The sequence below is a fragment of the Pleurodeles waltl genome, chromosome 6, assembly GCF_031143425.1.
Source record: "Pleurodeles waltl isolate 20211129_DDA chromosome 6, aPleWal1.hap1.20221129, whole genome shotgun sequence".
NCBI lineage: Eukaryota > Metazoa > Chordata > Amphibia > Caudata > Salamandridae > Pleurodeles > Pleurodeles waltl.
This window is the reverse complement of record NC_090445.1, coordinates 664,832,254-664,840,081: the sequence shown is the minus strand read 5'-3', so window position 1 is coordinate 664,840,081 and position 7,828 is coordinate 664,832,254. Positions and strand designations below refer to the sequence as shown.

The 7,828-nt window shown below is 48.2% G+C and overlaps 1 protein-coding gene across 3 annotated transcripts in view; it reads left to right on the top strand.

The window, feature by feature from the left end:
* The first annotated feature begins 3,324 nt into the window (after positions 1-3,324).
* Positions 3,325-7,828, top strand: part of NDRG2 (NDRG family member 2) — a 193,241-nt gene continuing 188,737 nt past the window's right edge. Inside the window, exon 1 of one of the 3 annotated variants that reach the window (XM_069239059.1) lies at positions 3,325-3,925. The gene's annotated coding sequence lies outside the window, so the exon portion shown is untranslated. Of the gene's footprint in view, positions 3,926-4,710; positions 4,732-7,828 lie in introns of those variants that run through there. The other 2 variants (XM_069239057.1, XM_069239058.1) reach the window with 2 other exon arrangements.

Genomic DNA, 7,828 nt, shown 5'->3' with positions numbered 1-7,828 from the left:
CTCACCCCACCCCCAGGTTCTCCCCACCAGCCTGCATGGCTGTCTACAACAAAAGAAGCCCTTTAAATGGCACTACATTTTTAAGTCTGGCGTTAGCCCACACCTTTTGATTTTACTAAAATTATATGTATAATATGCTTACTTAGAGGGTCTTTCAGCAACCTGTCTTCATCCACTGGTCTGTTGTTCGGTCATAGCCACACAGGCATGGAGGGCTGCCAGCTAGCATACAGCACGGGGCAATGGGTCAGCCTATTTCAGTCACTGGTTAACTTCACTTTAGGTGAACTCATAAACTACCAGCCCATCTCCCTGCTCCCATTCCCATTAAAGATACTGGAAAAGATCATTGACAAGCAACTGCAACTCATAACACACCAGGAACAGAACCAGCTACTCGACGCCTCCCAACCTGGGTCCACAGCAATCACAGCACTCACAGCACTCAAACTGCCCTGATCGCAGCGGCCAATGGCATCCGAACCCTCATTGACCAAGGACAAACAGCAATTCTGAACCTCTCAACAGTCTTCAACACCATATCACACCACATGCTGATCGAAAGACTCCACCACATTGGCATCCAAGAGGACGCGCTCAGATGGACCACCTCCTACCTCACTGGAAAACCTCAGAGGATCTACCTGCCACCTTTCACCTCCGAACCCCAGGAGATCACCTGCGTTGTCCACCCGGGGTCATTCCTCAACTCCACATTCTTCCATGCATACATGAACCTACTGGCTAACATCGTCAAATCCCACAATCTCAAAATATTTTCTTACGCAGATGACACTCAAATCATACTCTCACTCACTGACAATCCCACCATCACCATGACCAAATTCCACAGATGCATGAGAACCGTCACCAACTGGATGAAGAACAACTGCCTACAACTGAACACACACAAGTCGGAAGTACGGATCTTCAGCAACAGCAGCAAAATATAGAACGACTCCTGGTGGCCATCAGACCTAGGACCCGCACCCTCTTCCTCCGACCATGGCAGAAAACTCTGAATGATCACTGATAACAAGCTCACCATGAAATCACAGATCAATGCCATCTCCTCCTGTTTCCTCTGTTTTCTTTGTGAAAATGTGATGTGTCCACGTTGTGTTTTGGGGCATTTCCTGTCGCGGGCGCTAGGCCTACCCCCACAACTGAGGTACCATTTTTATCGAGAGACTTGGGGGAACGCTGGGTGGAAGGATATTTGTGGCTCCTTTCAGATTCCAGAACTTTCTGTCACCGAAATGTGAGGAAAAAGTGTTTTTTTGGCCACATTTTGAGGTTTGCAAAGGATTCTGGGTAACATAACCTGATCAGAGCCCCACAAGACACCCCATCGTGGATTCCCCTAGGTGTCTAGTTTTCAAAACTGTGCAGGTTTGCTAGGTTTCCCAAGGCACCGCCTAAGCTAGAGGCCAAAATACATAGCTAGGCACTTTGCAAAAAACAGCTCTGTTTTCTTTGTGAAAATGTGATGTGTCCATGTTGTGTTTTGGGGCATTTCCTGTCACAGGTACTAGGCCTACCCCCACAACTGAGGTACCATTTTTATTGGGAGACTTGGGGGAACGCTGGGTGGAAGGATATTTGTGGCTCCTTTCAGATTCCAGAACTTTCTGTCCTCAAAATGTGAGGAAAAAGTGTTTTTTTGGTCACATTTTAAGGTTTGCAAAGGATTCTGGGTAACAGAACCTGGTGAGAGCCCCACAAGTCAGCCCATACTGGATTCCACTAGGTGTCTAGTTTTCAAAAATGTGCAGATTTGGTAGGTTTTCCTATGTGCCGGCTGAGCTAGAGGCCAAAACCTACAGCTAGGCACTTTGCAAAAAACACGTCAGATTTCAATGTAAAAATGTGATGTGTCCATGTTGCCTTTCCTGTTGCGAGCATTAGGCCTACCTACGCAAGCGAGGTACCATTTTTATCAGGAGACTTAGGCGAACACCGAAAAGCACAAGTTTCCCTTGTCTTTCTCTACATTTTTTCCTTCCAAATGTAAGACAGTGTGTAAAAAAGATGTCTATTTGAGATATGGCCTGTAATTCACATGCTAGTATGGGCAACCCGGAATTCAGAGATATGCAAATAACCACTGCTTCTCAATACCTTATCTTATGCCCATTTTAGAAATACAAAGGTTTTCTTGATGCCTATTTTTGACTCTATATTTCAGCAAATGAATTGCTGTATACCCGGTATAGAATGCAAACCGATTGCAAGGTGCAGCTCATTTATTGGCTCTGGGTACATAGGGATCTTGATGAACCTACATGCCCTATATATCCCTGCAACCAGAAGAGTCCAGCACACATAACGGTATATTGCTTTAAAAAATCTGACATTGCAGGAGAAAGTTACAGAGTAAAAAGTGGAAGAAAATTGTTGTTTCAATATTTTTTTATTTCAGCTGTTATTTTCTGTAGGAAAACCTTGTAGGATCTACAGAAATTACCCCTTGCTGAATTCAGAATGTTGTCTACTTTTCAGAAATGCTTAGCTTTCTGGGATCCAGTATTGGTTTCACACCCATTCCTGTCACTAACTGGAAGGAGGCTAAAAGCACCAAAAATAGTAAAAATGAAGTATGTCCCAGTAAAATGCCAAAATTGTGTTGAAAAATTTGGTTTTCTGATTCATGTCTGCCTGTTCCTGAAAGCTGTGAAGATGGTGATTTTAGCACTGTAAACCCTTTGTTGGTGCCATTTCCAGAGAAAAAAAACACAATCCTTCTTTGGCAGCTTTTTTTCCCATTTTTTTTTATAAAAACGAAATTTTAGTTGTATTTTGGCTAATTTCTTGGTCTCCTCCAGGGGAACCCACAAACTCTGGCTACCTTTAGAATCCCTAGGATGTTGGAAAAAAAGGACGCAAATTTGGCATGGATAGCTTATGTGGACAAAAAGTTATGACGGCCTAAGGGTGAACTACCCCAAAAAGCCAAAAAAGGGCTCAGCACGTGGGGGGGGGAGGGAAAGGGCTCAGCACGTGGGGGGGGGGGGGGGGGGGGGGGAGAGGGCCGAGGCCCAGCAGCTAAGAGATTAAATGAAGAAAAAAAAACGAACTGCCAAAAGACGGGGGGGGGGGGTTCAGCCCAACCTATTGGCTTTGTCAGTGCTGGTTGTGTTTAGAGCTACTCGTGTACCGAAATATTTTTCTATCATCGTTAAATAAGTAACTCCGCTCCCAATCTGTGGTGTATCCGGAGAGAAATCAACGTTTTTCCCATTCGCAGGCTAGGCCGGACTCAAACTCCAAGCCACCAGTGAATTTCCACTGTTGTCCTCAGCCAATCCTCGGCTCCCTCCTCCCACCTTCGAGGCTAGGCCTCGCCTTGCCGCTCCCCTTCCACCCTCCTCCCCTGCCTTAAAGGCTGGGCCTGTCCCCAAGAGCTCTCCCCTGCCTCGGACATGGGACTTATTCCAAAATAGCGCCTCCCACCCTTCCAGGCTGGGCTTATTCCGTCCCAGGCACTCAGGAGGGCGGAGAAAGTGCCCTTTGCTGTGGGCTGAGCCACGCCACGGGGGTGGAGTTAGGGCAGGATTGGCTAGGGTCCGCCCCTGGGTGAAAGGCATGGCCTGGCTGTGGGTCGGGTCTGGGCTTCGCTGCTCGTAAGGCTGAGCGGGGGGCGGTCCTGTGTCGAGAGGCCGGCTGGCCTGGTTGTGGGCTGGGCCTAATTGTTTGGGTGGAGATTGGACAAGTCCTTGTTTGTGAAGCAGCTCCTGAGCTGGGCCCGCACATAGGCTGCGTCGTTGCTTCTCCTTGATCGGTGTCCTGCAGGCCCTCGGTGCACGGGCTGTCTCCCTCTTGTCTTTTTTTTTACATTTTGGCGAGTGGAACCTACCGAAGAGTAAACGGATCGAACCGCAGAAAGAATCCAAGGAAGACAGGCCGCCGGAGCCCCTAGCAGCAGGTACCCCTTGTTCGCTTTATAGTTTCCCAGAGCGCTGCACGAAAAGCAGTACATGGAACAAGGGGACCCTGCCTATGTTCCCAGTGTGCGTGTGGTCGGCATCGGTTAATTGCAGCGGTCCTTACCGCCTTATGTCCCCTGCACACTTGTAGTTTGCATTGGATGGTGGCGGTACCCTGGTGAAATGAGTGGGTGCTGGGTGACCATGCGTTGGTGGGGTAGAGGAGTCAGTGTGTGGAGAGGTAGTGTATACAATAGGTACCACGTGTGCTCTGCAGGTGGTTTGGTGTGTGTTCTGGGGTGCAGAGTGGTTGAGCAGTGAGTGAGATGGGCATTTGCTAGGGTGGTGGTGCGCCGAAGACCTTGTCTGGTGAGGGTATCTTGGCTGATGGGTAGTTTCTGTGTGCGTTGGGGGTCGGGGTTCTTGTAGGGTGCTGGCCGCAAAAAGCAAAATGGCACCAGAGTGCTGTATCTGTCTATGATGCCAGTGTTTGGGGCATGGGGTACATGGATGGTTGGGGGTATTGTCGGGCCTCGGGCACTGTGTTGTGGGGAAGGGCGCGTCATTGGCTGCAGCTGTTGCACAGGATGGCGGACACCTGTGATGGACACCTGTTCATAGTCAGGTGAAAAGCCAAAGTTGTTGGTTTGCCACCCCCGCCGACGAGCCTCGTAGGTTTTGCAGGATTTATAAAGCCCCGACATGGCACGGGTATGCCGTCGCTTCTAACGTCCAGATGGGGAGGGGTGCACAGGGCTCCATTGTGTACCGGAGGGCCCGTTCGACCTTGGCACCGGCCCCGCGGGTGGGTTCCGCGGTCTGGATAACGGTTTCTTGTTTATCAGCCTTGGCACGGTACCTCCGGCGGGCGGGCGCTTGTCACTTCTGCTGGGTGGGGTGGCGGCAGGGGCTTGCAGTCAGTCTCGCCAGCGAATGATTTGGAGAATGGGCGATAAAGGATTGTTGTTTATGCGCTGTCCTCGGTGCCCCTGGTGTGGGTAGCGGACTGGCACCGTGCCTGGCGGGAAGGCGAGGGGCTGCCGCGTACTGTTGCGAGGTATTTGGAAACCCCAGCCCCCGCGGATGGAATATCGCGTCCTTGGCACGACCCCGGCCCCCTCCCCAACCAAGAGTGTTTCTCTTGCCAAGTGTGGTCACAGAAGCAGGGGTTAGTCGTGTGCTCTCCGTAAGAATGGTTTCTTGGTACATTCCCCTGGAGAGGGATTTGGTGGTAAATAGTATTTTTTTTGGGGGGGGGGGGGGGAAGTTTTTTTTTTTTTTTTTTAGAACAAAAAAGGACCCACCCGCCCCCTTACTCGGGGAGACGCATGCTTCCTTTCATAGTGTAAAGTAAAGAAAATGGCATTACTAATTCCACTCCGCATGTAGGAAAATATGATGAGCGCTGGCTACATCCCTTCTTCATTAAAGTGCATTTTGCTTAAATCACAGCTCGCAGTTTATTGATTAGAGGAGGCGCTGTGGTATGTTATCCCGATAATAGGAAGAGCCTAAATGTGAACCCGCCTCGGAGAATTCAGTTATTTTAAGTTTAATGTGTCATTAAGCCATTTGGTTTTCCTGTGTGATGGCGAAATCTGACAGCCTGCCATTAACAAATTGAGACACGACTCCGGAACCCACGCACTCACTGTTCAGTAGACTGGGTCCTGGGGTTTCTAAAGCGTGGTCTCTGTTGCACTTCAGGCAGAACTCTAATAGAGTGACAATGCCGGACTGCGAGGTCTTGAAAACCCTCCATGACCTTCTGGAGTCACGCATTGAGGAAGCGGATGATGTGGCCAATCTACATAAAGCAGAAATACCCAATAAAAACACGTGGAAAATTATATTGTGCAAAACCAGGAAATTGCGAGAAATTCCGGCCTGTAGAAGCTGGACATGTTATGGACCCATTTAAAGAAAAGTGTGTCGGAGCGTGGACAGGTACTACACAGGCGCGATGTTGTTCTAACACATGTGGGGCATATCATTAGCGATAATGCAGAAACAGGCTGCTTTGTTTTTCCACGTGACGACCGTCTGGTCTGGCAGGGAAGCTCCGGTGCTCTGTGGACACACGGGAGACTTTTTTTTTTTTTTTTAAAGAAGCTGTGTTATTGTCGCTGCCTGTGCTCTGCTGATTTGGGTGGAATGAGTGGTGGTCTTTTCTTGGTTTGGGGTGGGTGAAGGACAACTGTTTTATTTGAACGGGGAGTGCTCTTTCGGTGAATAATTAATTGATTGCTACCTTTTTTTCGTGCCATTTTCAGAAGTCTCAGAAAATGACTGGATGTGACCTGAAATCATCTGTGGCGTGTGCTGAGTTTTTCTATTCCAGGCACGTGGAGACTCATTTGGGCGGCCTGACTCGTGCACATTTTTCTGTCATGGTACATACAAAGCAGGACCCACACACACAGTTATTGTAACTCGTAACCGTTCTTACCTGGAAACCATTTGTGTTTTGCCTGTGTCCCACCAGTCCACCCATGTGTGCTTCGTATCCAAAGCTCATGAACAAGTCAAAGGGTGGGAATAAGTTGTCAAAAAGGACTTGGCGAAGTTTGGGAAACCCACCACCCCTGCAGGCCAAAGCCTTTCTAAAGCTAGTCGAAATTTGGCAGTTGCACACATGCTGGGGACACTTGGCATAAAGGCGGCTGACATTGTCACTCAGCCATTGAGCCACTCGGTTGACTTTGAAGTAGGCACTATTTATTTATTTATTTATTTATTTAAGGAACTAGGGCCCCATCTGTATTCTCTGCTGCTGCTCTCCTAGTCGGGTGTGTGTAATTTTGTGTGTCTTCCCGGACTAGCACCTCTCTTTGCTATTAAAGCTATATTAGTAATTTCCATGACAAACCATCACTTTTTACCCACCCACCTCTCAAGGCACTGCTGCTTCATATACTGCAACGGCACAGGAAGTGATGGAGGGAGTTCTTGAATTTATTTCAGTAGTTTTATTCTGAGCTGTATACCAGTACGCTGTTTCTTATCGCGTAAATGCCGCTACAGAGAACAACCTATGTAAAGCTCAACAGTCTAGCCACTGCCTCAGAGAACAGATGAGTCCAAAGGACCAGGCCAAGTCGCCTCTTAAAAAAAAATGTAAGTATCCGCAGATGGCTTCATCCTTGCTGGACCTCAGTGTAGTACAGCTTGAGTCCAATGGAACAACCGGGTCAGGACCTGTACCGGTCTTATTTAGAGAAGTTTACATAGATGGAAAGTAAACCTCGCATGTCCACTTTACTGGTGCTGCAGTTACATCTCGAAACAGCCTGATATCGAAAAACGAACCTTTAGTCTCACCATCCTCTAATATCACTTCAGACGTTGTACAGCAGTTTTACTTGCTCCAGTGTAGATCATGCTTTACTTTGCTGTTACTTATACCAGTTCTCCGAGATGTACATTTTCCCTTTTGCTGTTACAGTCTGTACTTACCCAGTGTTAGTTTGTTACTGTGATATAATAGTGATACGATCTAAATTAGTTTCTCTCTAAAACGTCACAATGCTGCCTGCGGTGTAAGTGCCGTTTAAACCACCTTAAGCTAAAAACATGGCGCCACATTCCGTGTCTTTTGTTTTTTTCCTGTTGCATTTCAAGCAGGGGCCGGGTAAATACAAATAGGTCGAGGCCACGCCCAAATTGTATGTTGCGGCCCTGATATTGTGCCTGGCATTTCAAGCGCAGGTGGGCTTCACGGCGCTTTTCAAGGGACAAGTGCGACTTGTTTTGGCAGTTCTTTAGATCCTGACAGTGGCTGCCCAGATTGTAACTCCCCACTTACCTTGTGCATGGGGTATTCCGGCCTGTTTTCTTTTCCCACAAAGGGGATATTTGTGCAATGTTATCCTTTCTCCCCAGGGTTCTTTTAAAGTCCTTAT